The sequence below is a fragment of the Vicugna pacos genome, chromosome 1, assembly GCF_048564905.1.
Source record: "Vicugna pacos chromosome 1, VicPac4, whole genome shotgun sequence".
Classification (NCBI taxonomy): domain Eukaryota; kingdom Metazoa; phylum Chordata; class Mammalia; order Artiodactyla; family Camelidae; genus Vicugna; species Vicugna pacos.
The window spans coordinates 76,327,888-76,350,532 of record NC_132987.1 but is presented as its reverse complement, the minus strand read 5'-3'; the positions used below and the strand labels follow the sequence as shown (position 1 = coordinate 76,350,532).

Here is a 22,645-nt window from a genome sequence, read left to right as displayed (position 1 = left end):
GATGTATCCAGCCACACATGATCAGCTATGACTGATAGAAGCCAATTGTGCTCGTCTCACTGCATGTTGTCACATAGTTTCCCAACTTTCCATGGAGCTATCCATGGCTATGTGACTTTTTTCCAGTAACTAAATGTAAAGCAAAATTTACCAAGAGGTTTCTAGGAAAAATTTTCCTCCTGTAATAGTCAGCTTGGACTGCCATAACAAACTCCACAGACTGGGTGGCTTAAACTACAGAAATTTATTTTCTCACAATTCTGTTGGCCAGTTTGATTTCTGGTATGGATTTCCAGATGGCTGCTTTCCCACTGCTTTCCCCTAACTAGAAATTATCTATCTCCAGGTTGCCAGTTATATAAGATAACAAAAGATGATGATTGACTGAGCCAGTGTGTGTTCTAATACTTAACAACTGAAAACATTCCTTCCTAAATGATATATGTCTAAATCTTATGTCTCCAACTTTGAAGGCAAGAGTCATGAGCTTGGACTCATTCAATGTTGGACATCAGCTAGCTGATTGACATGATTCCTATTTCCCATTCTCCACGTACATTTCCTTAAATTTATCTTCAGAGGACTGTATGGAAAATTCCATTCCAGAGAGCTCTGAGCATATCCTGAGGCAGAAATTGGCACCTTACCAGAGGAAGCATAGGAGATAGTTTTTGCTTCCCTGCAATCGCTGAGACTTGGAGAAGTCAAGAACATTTCCAACAATAATGACTAAATTCATAAGGCTATATGACACTTTCAGTGTGCCAGTTGATCCAAGTTTTGTCATTATAACAACATAATGACATCAATACTTTTAACTGCACTGTTTTACAATGATAAAACTGAGACACAGAGAGGTTAAGAAACTTGCCTGAGGTCACATAGTTGATAAATATTTGCAGTGACATTTGAATCTAGGCATTTTGAAACTAGATGCTCAGCTCAGACAGTTACAGAAACACTTCTCATTTACAGGCTCCAGTTTGGGGGAACTAGTTTAACCAATATTTCCTTTCACCCCAAAATACATACTGAATAGTATTTTATAAGGAAATCTACAGCACACATTCAGAAAAGAGAATCAGGGAGCAATTGTACATGACATTTTTGCTAAATACTGTGGTCAGTGTTTTTCAAAACATAATTTGATATTACATTTTACAATGATTTTGATAAACTTTCATGGTGCTATTGCATCCCTAAGAAGTGCATCACTTATGAGAGAAATATAATGAAACTTGTTCTTATTTTGTCTTTTACGTAAATAAATTTCTGCCTTAGGAGGACTCAAAAGGCTCATAACTATTGTCTAGAAACACCGGAAATATAATTATTAAAGAATAATAGAATCCAAGGGCAAGAATCCACATATGTGAAGGAAAATATGTCTACCAATAATCTGTGACATTTTTCAGCTTTTACAATTATGTTAGAATTTTTCCATAGTCCATTAGTAAAATAATTTTCAGTGTTACAAATAAAAGTCTTCATGTTAAGATTCTCAAATTTCCTGAATTTTTCTTAAACATACACCAAGAAGCCGGAGAAACTAGCTTTACCCTGAACTGACAATATCACATTTGGAAAATCAGTTGTTTGCTGATCCATTTTGGAAAGTTAAGATAATGACTCAGCTTGTTGAATAATACCAGAAGCCAGGAAATGTCAATGGTTACATAGTGACCCATACAATAGATTGGAGAAACTTAGTGTGCATAGAAATATACCCTTTCCTCCAGCTTTGGTCTGTATGCTTTTTTCCTGTTCAGCAGAGTGGGAATTTAGAATAAATCTCCTTAAAAGGAACACAACAACTCTATTCCATTATGCATGATATTGAGAAAAAATAAGTTCCAATGAGCCAAAAAGCTTGGTTCTGAGGAAATGGGCCAGTGGGTTCAAGAGCCATTGTTAAATGGCCTTCTGAACTGGGATGGGACAGGAAAATAAATGTTTAACTTCTCTTCTGCCTTATTTTATTCTTTTTAATGTATATTCTAATGTCAAATATTTCTACATGGATTATGCAAAAAAAAAAGTAATCACTTTACCCCTCCATTATTTTCCAGAGGGCAACCATTTCCAACTATTTTGGCTTTTTCTTTTAGCATTTAACTCCTTATATCTAAATAATATATTTATAAGGCTACTTAATAATTTTTCAGTTTTAGCCATTTTTAATGAATTTCCCATGCAGAACGTGAGAATTTAGCTCCCTTTCATGCATATCCCTCCCCAAAGCACAGATTTTTCCCTTTCTTTACTCCTTCCAATAGAAGTAAAACATAACTTTAATTAAATGAATAAACAGGATTTGCATTATTATGACTGTATAAACACTACCTACATGTGAGCCATTATGCTCTTCTTTTTCGTAACTTTTGATTTTACCTATATTTAATAACTCTCCCTTTTTAATTAACCTGGATTTCTATGTACCTATCAGATTCAATTTCCTTGGCAGAAGTACATTCCATCAGACTCCTCTTGCAGGGGTCTGCCCTCCTAATCCAATCTGGACTGTTCATTTCTGGGCCTGATGTTCAGCCATCATCATAGCTTCTCCCTCACCCATCATCATAGCTTCTCCCTCACCCATCTTCCAAGGGATTTCCTTTTCCTCTCACTTGTGTTGGATCTCCTGGATCTTACATTTTTCTCTTTCTTGGTTTATTTTCTCCTTCTGGAATAAAACATTCTCCCAAAGCTTCCAAAGGAATGGTACACTATGTCAATTTTATAGCAACACTCATTTCTGGAAATAAATGCTTTATTTGTTCACTAGACAGGTCTGACACTCTCTCAACACAGGTCAATTTTCACCTTCTTCAGAAAAACTTTTCTGACTGCTTCAAGCAAAATTAAGCTTTCTTACCTACACACATCCATAACATTCCATTTATTAAATTATCCATTTATCTATCCGTTCACTTCTTCATTCACACATCCAGCAAATACTGATTGTGTGCTCTCAAGAGCTTGGTACTGGGATAGGCACAAAGATGAAAAGAAAAAGCTTGATTTGACTTTGTTTATGCAGGAGAAGCCAGGAAAAGAGACTGAGAAAGAGACCAGTGAGAAAGGAGGTCAGTCAAGGATGACGTTACAAAGAAAGGGAGTTGTTCCACGAAGAAAATAAGAATCAACTTTGTTGGATTACATTGAGAGGTACAGTAAGATAAGAACCAGAAATATCTCTTGAAGATGACAGCAAAGACATCACTGATAACTTTGGCAAAGGCAGTTTCTGTGGAACGCTGGGTAGGAAACCTGACTGGAGAGACGTGAAGGGAGAAATCAAGGAAGTAGAGATAGTAAGCATAGGCAGCTCTTTAGGGGGATTTTTTCTGACAAGATAAGCAGAGAAATTGGGAGGTATTAGGAGAGAAGTGTGCAATTTAGAGAGGGCTTTAAATTACAAAAGGAACTGTGGCACGCTGAATGCTGCTGAAACTAATCTGACAGAGCCAGACAGACGGAGACACAGGAACGGGAAAGCCCTCAAAGAACCTTCTAGCTTTTGGTCTAGAACCAAGGGCCTTTTGGGAGCCGTCCCCACTCCTCGCAGAGAAGGGTATGCGACCTGGCCAGGACCACGCACTGCCCTGACCCGGCCTGAGACAGACCACGCTGGAGGGGTTGCAGGGGATGCCACAGGAGATCAAGGCACCTGGCCATGGCCTTGCACTGCGCTGGAGAGTGTCGCTGGGCTTCCTCCCTTTCCGTTCGAACCTCCCCACCTCCTCTCCCTCCCACAAAGACAGGCACCCTGAGACAGTGACAGCCACCACTGAATCCCCTGTGTGATGTCCCACCCACTGCCCAGCCGGATTAGGGGTTGTCCCCTAGGTAAAAGGATTTCTGGGCTGGCCTCCCCTGCCCTTGCTGCTTGGGCCCTTATCCCCGCCCAGAACAACCCTTCTCCACGAATCACCTCTAGGAGATGTCCCTGTGAGCAGCAGTCCTGAGTCCTGAGGAGGAGGCCAAGAACCTTCTGCATTTGAGAGGCCTTGCCACTGGAGGCTGGGTGGACACCCTGCGCCAGCCCTTTCGTTCTGGAAAATGGATCCCAGGGGCTCAGAGAACGCCCCAGCTTCTTGGGGTTCACACACACCCTGAGATACCTAGGAACCGCCTTTGCCTGAGCCAAAGTTATTCCATTAAAACGTTTACTATGCTAAGAAGCAAAAACAACAACAATACTCTCTGTTCAACCTTATCTAAATTTCTTTGGTAATTTTTTCTTATTTTGATCATTGTTCCAAATTAATAAGTGGAACATTTAATAGATTTCTCAGTATCTAAATTAGGTTCATTTTTACTAATTCAACCTTCAACTATTTTTTGGGTTTTTTTTTCCCTCGTCTCTTTCATGGCTCTTAACTGGGAAACAAAAAATCCCCCGTCTGCTGAGAAGTAATCTTTAGCATAAAGTTCTGACACTACTTAAAAATTATTTGAATTTGAAAAAGTTACATAAGCTGTTTTTGCTACAGTTTCATGGAAATTGGTTTATTAATAATACCCAATCCAAAAGCTGTTTCAAGGATTAAATGAAACAGTAGTAAAGCATATAGGATAATGCCTGATACACATTAGAGACTCTGATAAATGTTACCTGTTGTTGTAGCTATTGTTGCCTTCATCACCTGTATCTTCATCATGGTTGTCATCATCATCATCATTTGAGGCTAAGGGAGGAGGAAAAAGGATGGCTTCAATGAAATGTCATTTTGCCTAAAACCTAGCCCCTTAGGTGGAAGTAAGGGTACATTGTCACTTTAGTTTGACCTACCACACAAACACACATCCATGCACATGGACATACATGCTCTCACATATACTTATAGGTTGCTCATGTGTACAAATTCATGTCAGAATGTTAGACTTTTTAAATTTATGTTGAGGTTTTTATTTTAAGATATTAAGCCAAATATAATTTTCTATGAAAAATATGGATTAGCTATTTCTGAAGTCTCTATAAATTTTGCATATGCAGTAAAAATTAACCTTTTAGTTTATTACTTTCAATTATAGCTAAAGAAAATAACAAAATAGCAAAACCAGGCTAGTCTCACTTGCAGTTGTGGATCCTTTGCTGACTATGGAAAAGCTAATTGTCACATGTGTGCTTTGCCTGTCTGTACAAGTTTTTTTCAGGATGCCCTTGAAGGCTCCCAACACTGTTTATGCTTCACCGCAATTCTATTTCCTGCCAAAGCATTCTACTTTTTCATAATAAACAGAAAATATAAATTAAGAAATGCTAATTAACAACAATGTCTGAAAATGTGAGAGAGGAAAGTTTAAAGAAAACATGGGATGTGGAATATTACAGACTGACGTTTAAACACGACTCAAAGAAATGCAAAGAATGGAATTTCATAATGTTGCCATAAACCAAAGAAAACTACAACAAAAACATGAGCTAAAGGATGAGCACCTGACTCCCAGTCAAAGCAATGTCCTAATAGATTTGTTTCCCAAATAACCAATGCCTCATATTAGCAGTTCCAGCAAATTAAAATAAATTTAGTTTCTTTATTTGCAAAAGCTGGTTTTAAATAATCTTTACTATCTCTAGACTATTGAGGAGTGTTTAAACAACCTTAAAAGAAGTCAAGTACAAACATAGTTGAGTTCTTCTATGCCAATGACAAAAATGACAGAGCCAGTGATAGTATTAAAATATCAATGATGAAACATGAAAGGAGTCTTAGAAATAATCTCACTTAGAGGAAAACTGAGTGTCAGGAATTGTGAAGGATCCAAGTTGCCCAGCCTTAACATGTTCACAGTTTCATATATGCTGGCAGAAGACATAAGACGCCTGGGTCAGAGACAAAGGACTTTACCGTGCAGGGCGCAGCAGGCAACATGAGCTTCATGTTCAAATCCATTCCCATTGCTCCCCAAGTCCCATGGGGCTGATAAGGATATGAGCCCAGGTGGATGCTGGACATGCAGTGGATCTGTGTCACAGCTGAGAAATTTTGTGTTTAGGAAACCCTCAATTGTACAAGAAAGATGCTAGCAAACCTTCCTAACGTTTTCCAGGAAGGAAAAATTATCTCTATCACCTTGGTCAGGAAACAGATCTGCCATCTGCCCTAGAGGGAGACATTAGCTATACAAACATCTGAGCAAAAAGTTAATGCCTCTTGCTCTCAAGATGTGCAGGAATGTAAAAGACACATAGAAAATTGTCTCCTAACAATGAGATTTAGTAAGAATAAAGAGATTATTTAGATCACCAACTAAAATGCTGAGTTGTTCATTAATACAGTAAAATATGGTAGAAATATATTATTAAATATCTGATAGTTAACTGGGCATCTAATGAGTTAACCTCCTCTCCCTGAATGCAGGAAGAACCTGCAACTTGATTTTAACCAAAAGAATTACCAAAGGTGATAGGATGTCACTCCCATGATTAGATTCTTCTATCTATCTATGTATCTACCTACCTACCTACCTCTCTATCTTCTATCTATACCTTAGGAGACCTCTACATATATATAGATTAAACAGACAGGTGACTATACCACCTAAGATCATATATACATATGACTCTTAGCAGACCAATTCTAAGACCTGCTGGTCTGGACAAAGCAAACTGACACACTGTAACTGCTTATGGAAAGGTTCATGTAGTAGGAAATTATGGTTGTCCTCTAGAACCAAAAGGCAGCTGCTAGCTAACAGCCAGAACAAACTCGGGTCTGCAGTCCTATAGCCACAAGAATCAGAATTCTGCCAATAACCTAAATGATTTTGAAAGGAGATTTTTCCCTATGTGGGCCTCCAGTTGAGAATGTAGCCTGGTCAACATCTTGACTGCAGCCTTTTGAAATCTTGAGCAGAGGTCCCAGTTGAGCTATGCCCATAGCTTCTCCTGATCCAGAGAACTGTGAGCTAATAAATATGTGCTGGCTTAAGCTGCTACACTGTGGTGATTTGTTATGCAGCACTACCAAACTAACATAATAGCTTAGCAGAGCCTAGAATTTAATCTGTTGAACACTTCTTCTCTTTTATCTCAAGGAGATAGAAATCATCTTTTTGAAATTTATCTTGTAACTTTGTCAGTCTACTGCTGGAAGGCTTAAACCAATCCTGCTTGGATCACTGTAAGTCATTTTTACCCACAAATCTGATTCTAGGGTTGTTTGTTTTGCTTTATGGTCATCCCACCCAGAATAGAACCAAGATTAATAAGCATACAGTTGATTCCCCGTTTTCTTTGGTAAAACCTTATCAATTATTCCAATCCACAGAAATATCAACCTATATTTGTGTATTACTACAAAGTTATCATTTAATTGTTCTTAACAATTGTATTGTTTCTTCAGCATGATTGTAGGTCTTCTATTTGTCTCACAGGTATTTTTATATTTTCCCACAGTATCTGCAACAGTGTCAGGCAAAAAAGGAAATGCTCATGAAATATATGTTGATTGATAAACATGATCCAATTTTTCAGAAGTTCCTACTAACAACTGATCTGCCTGCATACTGTTGAATTTACTATGTATAAAATTGATCCCCCAATCCCTCTCATTCTGGGCTGTTTTGACTCATCCCCAAAGTCTGGGACTGAAATAATCACTGGGGGGAAAAAATGAGGTCTTACGTCAAAATCACTTTCTGGGTTAGTTCTATTTTCGGTCACTATGTGGCATAATTTGTCCTCATGTCAGAGGATATGTCAATTTATACTCAGGATCAGTCTTTATACATGAATTAAATTAGAATTTCAACATATTTACTCTGAAAGAAATAATGGAATGGATAATTGGATAAATCATAAAAGTAAGGGGGAAAGAAATTTCAAAGATATTTCTAAAACTACAGAATTTGATGTAAATAAATGAATAAACATGTCTATAAATATTGGATGCTGATAAATCTAGATTATAATTTCATTAGCCATAATTTTAGGCCAGTCACTTCTCATCTCTAATACTTTCTATAATGGCAAGCAGCCAGCATTCTTGGGATGATGTATCATAAAACTTTTGCATCATGAATCTTTTTCATTTCACCTCAAACTGGAATATATCTGACATGATAAAAATAACAGATAGCTTTATGCCTTAAGATAGAGCTAATCAGGCCATAAAGATTGATAGTAATTATTATCAACTGAAAAGAATTGCTGTGATTCTTATATGCCTATTCATTTTCTACAGAGACTAGGATGGGACAAAAGCCAAACACAAAAATCCATTTATTAAAAACAACAACAACAACACAAGTTTCTTAATCTAGAAATAAGGTGCCACAGGGATATTTTTTGACCACCTCCTAGATTATTTCAGAGAAAATCCCAGACATCATATCATCTCATTCATTGCTATTTCAGTATTTATTTTTAAAAGGTAACTTCTTTTTAAAAAGAACACCTAAAAATAGTAACAATAATATCTTAGGATCATCAACTATTCAGTAATTATTTAATTTCCCTTATTCTATCATGTTTTTTTAATATTTTGCAGTTTGTTTGAAAGAGAATTCAAATAGTACCACAGTGTGGAAGTTTTTCCATTTCTCAGTGACCAGATTGTGAATAATTTCTATTATTGTTACCGTGGTTCTTTGTTTTGAAATAAAAATTCTGAATGTAAAAGAAAGACAATTCAAATAAGATCCATACATGGCACTGAATAATATTCTATTAAAAGGATAGTATTTCTGAGGATCCTTAATATTACTTTAAATCATTTAAATTACATTATCAGTTAAATACATACAAATATGAAACTGGATATAAGTTCCTCAAGTGTATATCCTTCAAACATCTACAAAATAAAAAATACTCTCGAAGCAAACTTGTGGACTCAGTTTGAGAAGCATTGTTCCTGTATCATTGTGTACACAGTCCATTTTAAAATTAGTTGTATCATGTCCTGTAAGAGTACTTCACTGTTGCCTAAAACTGTTGCTTAATTTCATCATTTAATTACCATTCTTCAGTATTATTTTGGTCACCTATTATTTACCAGTCACTTTTCCTAGGAGGGGAAACACAAATGTGAAGAAATGTCAACTGCTCATAGTGAAATTTTCAAGAAGTTATGTATTAGCAAAATAACTAGAATGTAAGCTCTGTGAAGGTGAGAACCAGGTATTAATGAATCTTCATATTCCCCCAGAGGCCTAACAAAGAGTACTCAATCAATGTTCAATAATTTATTAGGCTTGAAAGCCTATATTTTAATTGCTCAGTTAAATTTGGCAGGCATACCTGGAAAGAAAATCATGTCCCCATATTTATCTTCTTTTGCTTTGGAATGAAGAAGAGGTGAGTGTGCGTGTTTGTGTATCAGCAATTATGAAAAAGAGGATGCTTTGGCAATAGTGATGGTGAAACAGCCACTGTAGTAATTTGGAGCTAAGCAAGTCATAAAGCTGACCTCATTGGATGCAGAGCCTCACTAGTCAGTGTAATAGATGGATAGCTATTACGGGTCAACAGTGATAGATGGAATTTGCTCAGAATAGCACAACACATTCAGCTCTTTGGGAACCATGAACATTTATCACTGATGATTAATCCTTTTGTGAGTCCATTTCGAGGTTAACAGAGATTTTTCCCTGAATTTTTGCTACTTGTGTATCAGTCCTACAGTCCTGCTCATTCAGGAAATGTTTATTTTCTGGGACTATGCCATGTATATAGCTCCTGAGCATTTAATCATGGAACTGCATAGCAGATTTTTCCCAGCCCCTAGGACTATCTCACCATCTATTTTCCAGCATATGCACAGTCCTTATAATTCTCCTACACTCACTATGCCAGATAGTCCATGAGATTAGAGGCAGCACTCTCAGTTTATTGAAAATTTCTGCAGTTTAAGTGTGCCTTGTTAAGTGACCATAACTAATTAAGCAAATGACTTCAAAAGGTTCCTTCAAGGGAAAAGGGAAATAGCTTTAGACCACTCACCAGCAATACTAGAAACAAGACAATGAAAGAATGCCTCCACAATCCTTAAGACAAATTACTTTCACTTTAGAATTCTATATCCAACAAATCTAATAATTAATATAAGGATAGGATACAGACATTTTCAGACATGTAATTTCTTTTAAAAAAAATACTTCCCAAAAAACTATTTCTCCGGAAGCTGTAATATATGCTTCATTAAAATACAGGTGTAGATCAACAAAGAGGAAGACATGGAAAACAGAAGACAAGGGACCAAAACCTAAAACAAGGGAAGATGAAGATAAAAGGTGTGGATGAAAAATTAATCAGTCGATCTAAGAAAGAAGTGGAAATTTTTACTCAAGGCAAATGGAAGATTATAACCCAGGAACAGCCTCTCAGAAAGCTCCAAGAACTGTTCCAGAGGTCCAAGCACAGTTATATAAGTTTTTGAGACAGAGGGCTATATATTAAATGACACATTATTGACAGTTTACACAATCCATATTTATGTGTATAAAGCAAATAGTGGGTGATGGGTCACTGTGGCCCTTCCAAGATTAAGGAGGAAAGTTAGCTTCTAAGGAGGTCTGGTTAATGCAGATCCACAGTACACAATAAAGAGGAGGAAAGAGGCTCAAATGAGCAAAGAAAAATTTAATGTTTACATTTTTCTTGTCTTGCAATAAAATGTGAATTTTATTTCACCAAACGAAATCCTGAATAAGAATTTTCATGTCCATCCCAGGTGGAGTAGGCAAACAGTCCTGTGTGGGGCAGGCTGGAAGAATTAGGGAGACACTTCCACAAAGATGAAACTGACAGACTCACTATTGTGAGTGAGCATATTAAGAGATTCAGACAAACTGACAGAATGTTTGGAGTTGAATTAATGATTAATAATAGGTAACATTTATGGGACACTTTCTATGTGGGCAGATACTCTTCTAAGCATTTTGCATGTGAAACTTATGCAATGGAGGAATGTAACGCCTCTATTTTACAGATAAGAAAAAGAAGGCAAAGATGATTAACTAGCTGGCTTAAGGTCACAGAGGTTTTAAGAAGGAACACTGGGGCTGAAATCCATGCAAGCTGACTTCAAAGACTTTTCATAACCCTTATTCCATATTGATTTTCCAAGGGCACAGAAATGGCACCAATTAAGAAAAAACAAGGAAAATCAACTTCAGGAAAACCAGAAAATGCTAAGAAGGAAAAGTAATTATAGTTTTCTATGTGGTTGTGCTGTGAATAGCATTTTCATAGTCATAATAATGTGTATATTAAATATTGATCTAATCAATATTATGATACAATGATATTTAAAATATTGGGAAATTTGAAAGATGCTCATACACAGTGGAGACAGAAAGAAAGAGGAAAGCTAAATCCTTATATTTTATAGTAGAGAATCAATAAAGTCTAAAAGGAAAAATCAAAGAGCAGCAATACAGTGGGGAGGGGATAGCTCAGTGGTAGAGTGCATGCTTAGCATGCAAGAGGTCGTAGGTTTGATCCCCAGTACTGTTAAAATATATACACACATACATACATAACTAATTGTCTCCCCCTTCAAAAAAAAAAGCAGCAAAACTAGCATATTAATTAGCAATATAGAGGCTAAAATTGAGAGTCAATTTAAAGTATTAAAAGTGTATTCCTTTGGGGAAAGGAAAATAAAATAGAAAAACTAGAGACTTCTGTTGACCTTAGCAAGTCTTTTTGAATTAGCTGATTCTTTATATATATGCATTTAAACTATATGAGTGTCTTTAATCTACACAGATGCAGGATTAAAATTAAAAATGTAAAAGAAGAAAAGATGAGGTAACAAATTTTTTAAGAGAAGGGAACAATCACCTAAATTTCTTTCAGTCCTATCCTTGTCCTTGAAGGAGTTCAGGACATGCCACTCCAAAATACACCACTTTAATATATTGATTATTTTGAGCTGAAAGCACATGATAAATAGTAGATGCAGGAAGAGCTCTCTGACCTATCCTTTTCTACCTAAAAACACGCCATACAATTGCCCACGAGGGTATAGGTGCCCTCCCAGAACCAGGAAGAGAAGAGCATTCTTATCTCCAGAAACTGGGAATCAACGCTGAAATGCATCTGTACAAACTAGTAGTTTGCACAGCCCACCCCAGCCCCAATGTGTCTCCAACTTACTTCCTCACAGTTTGCTGCCCCTATCCCGAACTCTTTTCTCTTGTCATTTCCTCACAAATTTATCATTTCCTTGCCGAAAAAATATAAAAGCTTTCTTCTCTGGTCACTTCAGGTCTTCATTCTCTGATGAAGACCCCCACATACATGTAAAAGTTTAATAAAACTTGTATGTTTTTTTCTCATTAATCTTTCCCCTTACATCAGTTAAAATGTTAGGTGCTGCCAGACATCCTAAGAGGGTGGAAAAGAATTTTTCCTCCTATACGTCCTCATGGATTTGTGTGCTGGTTCAGCTCTTTAGGAAGCAGGAGCTGAGAGTGAGTTAGGAATGCAAATGGTAATTGGGAGGAAAACCCATGAAAGAAGAGTGGAGGACACAGGAGTACTCAGTGGGAGCTGGGAGACTGCCATGCAGACCTGACAATGCCATGCAGAACAGTCCAGTGGGGAGTTCTGGAGCAAAGATTAGAGGAGTCTGACATTGGGCCTGGCCCTTGTTCTACCACCTCACTTAGTCATTAACAGGGGGCTTGGAAAAAGAGAATGACCTCAGCTTGAATACTTTAGTTGGAGGCTATCAGCTAACTTCTCTCCCTACAGGAGGGCAGTGAGTTTTTTTTTGGAAGGAAGATTTGAGCTGTGCCTTTTAGTGTTGGCCATAATACAAAAAACAAGACCTCATTTGCAGACATAGTGCATATATGCTGCTTGCTGTTTTTCTGCTTATCTATGTTCTATTTTTACTTCTACATTATTTTAATATTAATGAAGTTATTACATTAAAAGTATTTTATTAATTTGATAAAATGTGTATCTTAATTTCAAACCAGAAAAAATGGATTCAGTGAAAACTAAATCTCTCAGCCAGACTCTAGTTGCTCCAGACTCCCTTAAGGAACCACAATGACCAATTCTTTGAATAGCCTTTCAGAGATAACCTACAGATTATAGATTAAATGAGTTAATATATATGAAGAGCTTAGAACATTGCCTAACTCAAACCAAATGCCATGCAAATACTTGCTATTAGGAACAACAGTATGGAGGTGGAGGTGGTAGTGCTGGCATTAGTGTGGTGGTAGGGGGTATATCTATTTACCTCAATCTTTTTAGTGGCTGCATATTATTATAATATAAAAGTGCAATGCAATTTTTTATGCATCCATCTTACACAAGGAACAATTAATAACAAAATAATAATAATAATTAAAAGTTACTATAGTTACCACAATCTCCTAAATTAATAGAATAAATATAGAAATTAGATGCATCAAAAAACAAATTACCTACAAAACTCTGTATGCCCTAAGATCTGCATAAGAGCATTACAGTCAGAACTGGGAAGACTTGTCCTAATCTGTCACTGAGTGCAGAAGAGAAGGGGGAGTCATATAATTCTTCAACCTCACCTATAGTTAAGTGTATGTGCTAGAAACTTAACACCTAGCATGGTCAAACAGCATATACAAATGTGTTTATTTGTGAAATTTCATGGACACGGCCATGAACAAAAGAGATTTTTTAATTAAGTCAGTTGCATTAGAGGGGTAACCACTTCAGGTTTCTGCTCAAAAGATGAGGTGATGCTGGCAGCCTCAATGTTACCTTCATATAATACACACTAATTGCAGAGGTATCTTAACTTCAGTAACTTATCTCACAAAAAAATATGCTTTTTTCCAGAATAGTTTTAGAGAAATAACTCTAGGTCCACAGTGCCTTTGGGTCTGAATTGTGGCTCTACCATTTATAGTTGAGTGACCTAAGGTAAATTACTTAACTTCTCTGAACTTCAATTTCTTATCAGTAAAATGGGGTCGATGTGAAGGACAATATGAGTATTTGCTGCTATGAGCAATCATATGATCTTATTTTCTGATTTAATCTAATTATAGTCACTGAACATTTTTTATGCTCAGTTTTGATAAAAATAATTTTGTTTAAAAGGGAATAATATCCAGATGTCGGATCTTAAATAATTAACGAAGCCATGAAACTGTACCTAAAACCCAAAGTCATCATTCCATCAACAAGGAAGTTTTAGCTTTGGTACATTTGCCAACGGAGCTGAAGGATATGGCCCTATCCTTGCAGTAGACCTGAAATGAGACACACTCAAAACCAGTACACAGCATCTCCCAGAGGAAGTCAGATCCTGGTACTTTTTAAATGATTAATAATGTTAGTGAATATTTAGCACTCTTAGAAGGATAGCTTAATTGACTACATAGTCCTAAGGGACTAAAAATTCAATATAAGAATGGAATCATGGCTTTACTTGAGTCAACTTTTGAAATCAAGAAAATTAAACAAGGATAGGAATCCATGTGTTTCAAAAACGTTATTTGAATAGCATTCTATTTAAAAGTCGTCAAGAGCCATCGGGGCATGGTGGGATTAGGAGGGGAAAAAAAAAACACTACAAATTTACACAGGGGCTTCATCATCGCTTTAAACATGCTGTATTTGCTTGTAGTTTTGAAACTTTGCTACAGAGAAATTAGGCTATCCCTAAATTTCAGGTAGCATTTGTCATCTAGCAGCCACTTGCCCAATAGAAGGCGCTCCAGAAATAGAATGATTTACAGTGGAATAATCACTTGGAGAAAATAGTACTTTAGGCAGAAAGAGCTGAGGGAACCTCAGACCCATGCGGCTTTTGTATAAAAAAGTCCTAATTCCTTAGATGTATTATCAAAATTATCAGTGAAGGAGTAATTGGACCCACAGACTCCTTTTGTAGAATTCTCTAAGAAACATAAATTAAAGATGTTAGCATCTTTGTTGGACACAAAGAAATATAACAATCACCACCTTGAGGAAACACTCTTACCGAAAAGACAAGTGATATTCCTAGTGCAAATTTAAATTACAGCAAAAGGCAGTATATAATAAGAATTCATAAAACAAGAAAAGTGGCTCTCAACTCTTATGTAAGAGGGCATTGCTGTTTGGTCTTTTTATTAGGGAGGGGGGCATGGAAAGGTGAGTGGAGATGACAGAGAAGGTGGGGGGACAGCTGGAACTAAAGCCTAGAAGTGGATGAGGAAAAAAATACCTTCAGTGCCAGGCAGCAAGAGCAGAGGTTTTGCACTGGGAAATTTGAAAAAATATATAAAACAGCAGATTATGAACAGACATGAACTTCCTATTAAAACAATGGCAGAGCGAGACAAAGAGATTTCAAGCAGGAGAGTTGAATTAAAAAAAAAAAGCTCTACATTATTAATTTGACAGTCAAAACATTTTGGAGAAAATTGCTACTGGAGGTAACAAAGTACTATCTCAGTTCCTCCTATAAACCCCTCATAATTTTCCAAGGTTCTTGCCTGATATTGGTGTAGGCATTCCTTCCTTTTCCATACTTTCTCCTGTCTACTAAGAACACCAATAATAGTACCATTTACAATTAAGGATCTATTTTCTGCAAGGAGTTTTACAGACATTGTCTCACAAAGCAAAACCCAGCCTGGTAAAAAAAAAAAAAAAATCACTGTCCTTTTGCTGATGAAGAAGGGTAAGGATCATGCTGCTTTCTCACAGCTGTTAAATGGTGAAACCAGAATTTGACCACTGCTCTGTTCAACTTAAGCATCGATATTCTTTTCACTATGCCTTTAAAATTCAGGAAAGCTGAAGAAAACTAGGGATAACTGTCTTTCTGAAATTTAATAACCTGTGGAAATTTTGTGAATGATTACATTCCGTGGTTAAACATCTTCAAGATACCTCCTTCTTTTACTGTTAGTCATATCTGGTGGGGAAAAAGTGAAGGTTGAGAAATCTAGTATCACTTTTTTTTTTTTACATATAAGCTATTTCTTCACACATTAAAGACACAGTTATTGAATATCTCCTATCTACTAGGCATGGGAGATCATAATCCAATAGCAAAGATGGAAAAGGTTCTTGAGCTATTGCAATAACACACATTTATTTACATGCAACAAATAGGCAACAGTATGTTTTGTCACCTCTTATACAACTGTCTAACTTGAAGGGCAAGTTCAATTTTTAAAACAAGAATAAACCTTAACCCTATGTAACATTTACTGCTTATATTTAGAATTTCAGAAAGTACCCTTTGCTAATTGGAAAGTGTGGTTTTTTAGAAAGTCCCTGTTTTTTAAATCTAAAATCACTTTAAAGTAATGTTAGATAATTTATAATTTCGGTCATATATCCACTAATTTGCCTTCATACAGTAGATGATAAATAGCAGAAGGTCAGGTGTATTTGCATTAAGTTCTTAATCTCCTGATGCCACACTCATTTTCAATTACTTGTTAATTCACTTGTAACACTTTTCAAAAGACAGACCACATGGTGTTTTGCCTTCTTTCTCCTGGCTTACTGAGAGCCTAACTGGGAACTAGACTGAGAAGGTTCTAAATCATACTGAAAGGAAATGCACATAAATATTCTCATGAATATGCACAAAACATCTTTAGAAGGCCATTTAAGAGACGCCAACATTCTCTCTGGAAAGAGAACCCAGTGGATGGAGGACAGAGACTTTTCACCCTCTGGTATCTTAATTTTGAACTATGTGAATGAATTCTTTATTCACAAAATAAAAATGAAGATTAATAAATTACATGTGTTGTACATATTCTCACTTCCAGACTGAACTGCTAAAATAGTTTTTGACTTTGGACCACAGTAGCCCTAAACTTTCTTTGCCTAGATTCAGAGTCTCATTTTAATTATACAAAAGAATTGTAGTTCACAAAAATGCAATTTCTCAAAAAAAAATTTCTTTTCTCAAACTTTAACCAATGGAAGCAAAGAAGTGAGTATTTTCAACTTTGTACTAAGTATTAATGCACATGAATTCTTTGTGGTAGACGATAATGATAATGGCCCTAATTAGTACACATCTCTCTATGTTCCTCCCTTGGAAAGTCCCTTCCCTCTCTGATGCTGTGCTTGGATATGTAACTAGCTTTGGTCTATTGGAAAATGGAAAATGTGACTTAGGCAAAGGGTTAACAAGAGCTTGTGCAGTGAGATTTGCATTCTCTTGCTGCAGTGAACCCTTTGGCCACCATGGGAAGGAGCTTGGGCCAGCATGCTAGATGATGAAACTTATGTGGTCAGTGACCAGCTGACATGGAGCCAACTTCCATATTTATGACTGGAAGTCCCGCTAGACCAAGTAGTCTACAATCTCCACAGTGTGAGTGAGGCATCCTTGCCTACCCAGCTAAGCCTAAACACCCCAGATCAAAGAACCACCCAGGGATTGTTTTCAATGACTACATTTTGGGGGTTGGTTTCTCAAGCAGCAAAAGCTAATTGATAAAGTCTACAATATATAGATTCAATTAGAAAATACAGTTAAGTAAATTTTAACTATTTTTTTTAGATGCAGAAAAAACATTTAATAAAATCCCAAACCTACTCATAATAAAAGCCTCCAGTAAATAGGAATAGAGGGGAACTTCCTCAACTTGATAAAGAATATTTATTTAAAAACCACATAGATGATCATGTAATTTGCTCTCTATTCTGTACCACTGGTCTCTGTATCTGTTTTTATGCCAGTACCATAATATTTTGATTACTATAGCTCTGTAATATAGTGTGAAATCAGGAGGTCTGAAGCCTCCAAATTTGTTCTTCTTTCCTAGGATTGCTTTGGTTATTTGGGTCTTTCGTGGTTCCATTTACATTTCAGGATAGTTTTTCCTATATACATGAAAAATTATTAGAATTTTGATAGGGACTGCATTGAATCTCTAGATTCCTTTGGGCAGAATGGACAATTTTACAATATTGATTCTTCCCATCCAAGAACATGGAATATCTTTCCATTTATTTGTGTCTCCCTTTTTTCCTTTCCATTACTTGTGTCTTCTTCAGTCTCTTTCATCATCGTCTTATATGTACCAGTGTGCAGGTCTTTCACCTCCCTGATTAAATTTATTTCTAAATATTTTATTGTTTTTTTGGATGCTATTGTAAGTGGGATTGCTTTCTTTTTTCTGTTACAATCTTTTTTTATTTCTGAAAAGTTCATTTTAATGGCCCTTCTTTTATTCATGATTTTCATAGCTTGAGTCTTTTTTTTGTGGGGGGAGGTAGTTAAGTTTACTTTTTTATGTTTAGAGGAGGTACTGGGAATTGAACCCAGGACCTTGTGCATGCTAAGCATGCGCTCTACCACTTGAGCTATACTCTCCCTCATAGCTTGAGTCTTTTATTTAAGTTTCTCTTTTACTTAATATATGTCAGATAGCTCCATGCCAGCATAATTATCTCATTCTTTTTAATAGCTCCATTATATTCCACGGTAACATGATTTAACATTTATTATTTGATGTATGATACTGTATAAAATTCACCTTAACAACAACAATCCAAATTAAATTCTTTCCAGGATAATAATGGGGCACCAACAAGGATTAGCTCACTGCCAGCTCTCCAGTAGGATCAACTGTCTAAATTTCTGGATCACATTTCGAAGCAACATATTCCCCACACCTCTCAGCAAAGCCTCTACCTCTTAAGTTTATTTATTAAGATTTATTTCCTTTTAGATCTCTACATTATACTATTTATTATGCATTTTACCCCAAAGTTGCTCTCCATCTTTCCTGAAATAGGCATACATTCATGATTTAACTTTAAGACTCAGGATTCCGTCAAATAGCCAAATTCTAGCTATTGTGCCTTATGATAGTTATAGAACTTAAGACAGGTATTTTCCCATGAGAAATTTACCCACGCCAATGCTATCAGTTTGTTTCCTCATTTGTTAAGCAAGAAAGACAAGATCTGATGATTCATCTGCATGTCACTATTTCTTCAGCTGAGGATGTGCCGTTTTTCAGCTTTGGAGCAGAATTTTTAAGTTGATCACCTCTGTGTTGAAAGGATCAGAAAATTTTATTTTTTAATCCCACTCTTGCTTTATATTACAAAGATATATCAAATTTATTTGTATGAAATTTAAATATTATGTCTTAAAATTAGGTATTTTAATTCTTAATTTTATATTTAATTAAAATAAAGCCAAATACTTATAAATGCATTTTATTTTATTTAGGTTAGAATTTTTCAAACTAGTAAGTAGCAGAGATTCTCTTCAAACAGAATCGTACATGAAGTCCATTTAAATAAAATGTAGCTGCTTGTTTTTAAAAGGCCCATTTGGGGCAGAAGACCTGAATAGACATTCTTCCAAAGAAGAAATACAGATGACCAACAAGCACATGAAAAAATGCTCAATATCACTAATCATCAAAGAAATGCAAATCAAAACCACAATGACATATCACTTCACACCTGTCAAAATGGGCATTATCAAAAAGTCTACAAATAACAAATGTTGGCAAGAGTGTAGAGAAAAGGGAACCCTTGAACACTGTAATGGGAATGTAAATTGGGACACTGTAAAACAGTATAGAGGTTCTTCAAAAACTAAAAATAGAACTACCATATGATCCAGCAATTCCACTGCTGGGTATATATCCAAAGAAAATGAAAACACTATTATGAAAAGGTACATGCACCCCAATGTTCATTATAGCGCTATTCAAAAACAGCCAAGATATCGAAGCAACCTAAGTGTCCATCAATAAATGAATAGATAAATAAGATATGATATATATATATATATATATATATATATATATATATATGTAATAGAATATTATTCAGCCATAAAAAATGAAATTCTGCCATTTGCAACAATGCGGATGGACCTAGAGAGTATTATGCTTCGTGAAATAAGTCAGAGAAAAGACAAATATTCTGTTATCAGTTATATGTAGACTCTAAAAAATAAAACAAATGAATGTATATAACAAAATAGAAGCAAACTCACAGACAATAAGAACAAACTGGTAGTTATCAGTGGGGAGGGGGAGGGGATGGAGCAAGATAGAGGTATGGGATTAAATATGAATAAAATAATTGAGCAACAAAGATGTACTGTACAGTACAAGGAAATATAGCCATCATTTTGTAATAATTTCAAATGGAGTATAATCTATAAAAATATTGAATCACTATGGTGTATACCGGAAACTAATATTGTAAGTCAACCACATCTCAATTAAAAAACAAGTAAGAATAATAAAAAATAATAAATGATTTTTTAAAATCCCATTTCTTGGCCACTGAGAAATAGCTAAAATATTGCAGCTTCAGATGGTGCCAGAGAATATGTAAATATGGATTTTTTTAGATTTTTTTTCCCTCTTTTAACAAATTACTTCTTGAAATTCAGCTTTGTAGTCATGAGGCCATGTTATCACTTTAGAAGGGACATCTAAGGACATCTGTCTTCTAGGGAGAAAAGAAATGAAGCAGCACAGAAGGAAGCTTCTATTTGCTCCCTTGTGACTCTCCCTCGAGAGTGCAAGAAAATTCCATTTTGAAGGATTGCTGACTTATTTTCACTTCAGGCATGTAAACCCAAGAGTCACATCTTTTTTAACTGGCACGGAAAGGAAGCAAGCATTTTGCACCATTTTCTTTGAAAAAAATTCCTCTATAAACCAGCTGACAAAGGTGCAATCACTCTGAGTGGATCCTGAAGTCCAGTGGATCCTAAACAGATCACTTCTTTTTTCCTCTGGTCTCTTCACAATGGAGACACAAGGGAGGAAAGCATTGTGAAGACAAAGATGCAGCCTTTTTAGGAACCAAATTGTGGTCAACAGAGCTGGAGCTTATTTAGTCAAGGGTCCCATGCCAGGAAATGCTCTTGGCTGTTCATAACAATTCCCTCTCTTGTTCATCTGTGCTGACAGGGAGCTTTTTATTAACTTCAGAAGTCTATGGGGCAAATAATGTGACTTTGCTAAAGAAGAGTAGTTAGAGACACCATTTTATATAGGCCTCTTTCTTGAAAGTGGCCAGCTGAATAAAGAAAACAATTCTAAGAGCATTGAGCAGTTGCAGCAACACCTGCGAGTGGTTGGTGGGGAAGGAGATGAATGTAATAAAAAAAGAATTTTTCTCTTATTCTTCACTGGGCCTCTCATGTCATACCATGCTAGAGATGATGCCCTTTCCTACATTTTCATCAACTGTTATGGACTGAGTATTTCTGTACCCCCCCGCCACATTCATATGTTGAAATAATACCCCTGCTATAATGGTATTTGGGGGTGGGGCCTTTGGGAAATAATTATGTCATGAGGGTGGAGCCCTTATGAATGATTAATGCCTTTCTAGGAGACCAGAGAGCTTGCTAGCTTTCTTTCCATCACATGAGAATACAGGTAGAAGTCAGTTGTCTACAAACTGGAAGAGAGTCCTCACCAGAACCTGATCATGCTGGCACCCTGATCTCAGACTTCTAGCATCCAAAACTGTGAGAAATAAAAATTTCTGTTTGTTTCTTAGCCACCTAGTCTCTGGTACTTTGTTACAGCAGACCAAACTGACTAAGACAAACCTATTCCCAACTGTTCAGAATGACAAGTTTTCATCTTGTCTCTAGCTCACTATTTTCACTCTCCCTTGCTCACCTGCTTCTAAAATACAGGGATCTTTAGGACTTTTTCCTCAAGAGAAAATCTTCTCTCTCTGCATTCTAAGCAACCACATTCTTTACACCATTGTTAGCTACCAGTACTTGCTTGTGTCTCCCAGAAGGCTCTCTAGCAGAAACTTTTCTCCTGAGTTCCAGACCAAATTACCTCAAAAAGATCTCAATTTGAATTCAGTGCTTTTCTCACCAAATCTAATTTTCTGTCTCCATTTCCCATCTCAGGTTGTAACACCAACCACCTGTATCACTTAAGTCAGAAAGCCTAGAATGAGACCATCTCTTTTCTCAACTACACACTCAGTATTTCAAAAGTCCAGTGATTCTTTCTACCTTCCAAAGTTCTCTTGAGTTTGTCACGTATTTGTCCGCTCTACCATTTCTTCAGATTTGGCCCTAAATTATTTCTCACATTTCTGACTAATCCCTCAATAATCAACTTCTCCTAATCTATTTTCTTTTATCCTCTTCTAGTCTTTCTCCAGGATGCAAGTCAGATCAGCTCACTTCCCTGCAATCACCTAACCTTTCAGCACCTGTAACTGACTGGCATAACCAGGGATGCATGGAAGTTATTTAGAAGCTGAAATTTTATACAAGACTGTGTATTTGGATGTTTCTGGCAAGAAGGTTTATATATTTCATCAGATTATCAGGAGCTGAGGTCCTAGAAATAATTTAAAAACTGGCCCATGGGACAAAACTTATGATCTTCTTAGCTCCTCCACTACCACTATATACCAGGTTTTAGTCTTATTAGAGTTGCTAAAACAAAATCACATTCTTCTCACATTCATGCCTTGTGTGCACTGTTCCCTGTATCAAAATATCCTCTACTTCTCTTTCCATTCAAAACACTACTTGATTTGAAACTTCCCTCTGAGAGATTTCCTTTCTTACTCTGGTGCCTAAAGTACAGTCAGGTATGTCTATGAATTCTCATAGCACCTATGGCTCTCATTATGTATATTATATATGAATATATATGTATTCTGTCCTCTAAGATTGTCAATTGCTTAAAAACAAGGATT

At 36.2% G+C, this 22,645-nt stretch overlaps 1 long non-coding RNA gene across 1 annotated transcript in view; it reads right to left on the bottom strand.

Moving 5' to 3' along the window:
* The window catches only part of LOC116277654 (uncharacterized), an 88,172-nt gene that overhangs the window by 52,971 nt on the left and 12,556 nt on the right, over positions 1–22,645 (bottom strand). Inside the window, exon 2 of the long non-coding RNA XR_004187123.2 lies at positions 4,619–4,691. This is a non-coding gene — a long non-coding RNA (uncharacterized lncRNA). The remainder of the gene's footprint in view (positions 1–4,618; positions 4,692–22,645) is intronic.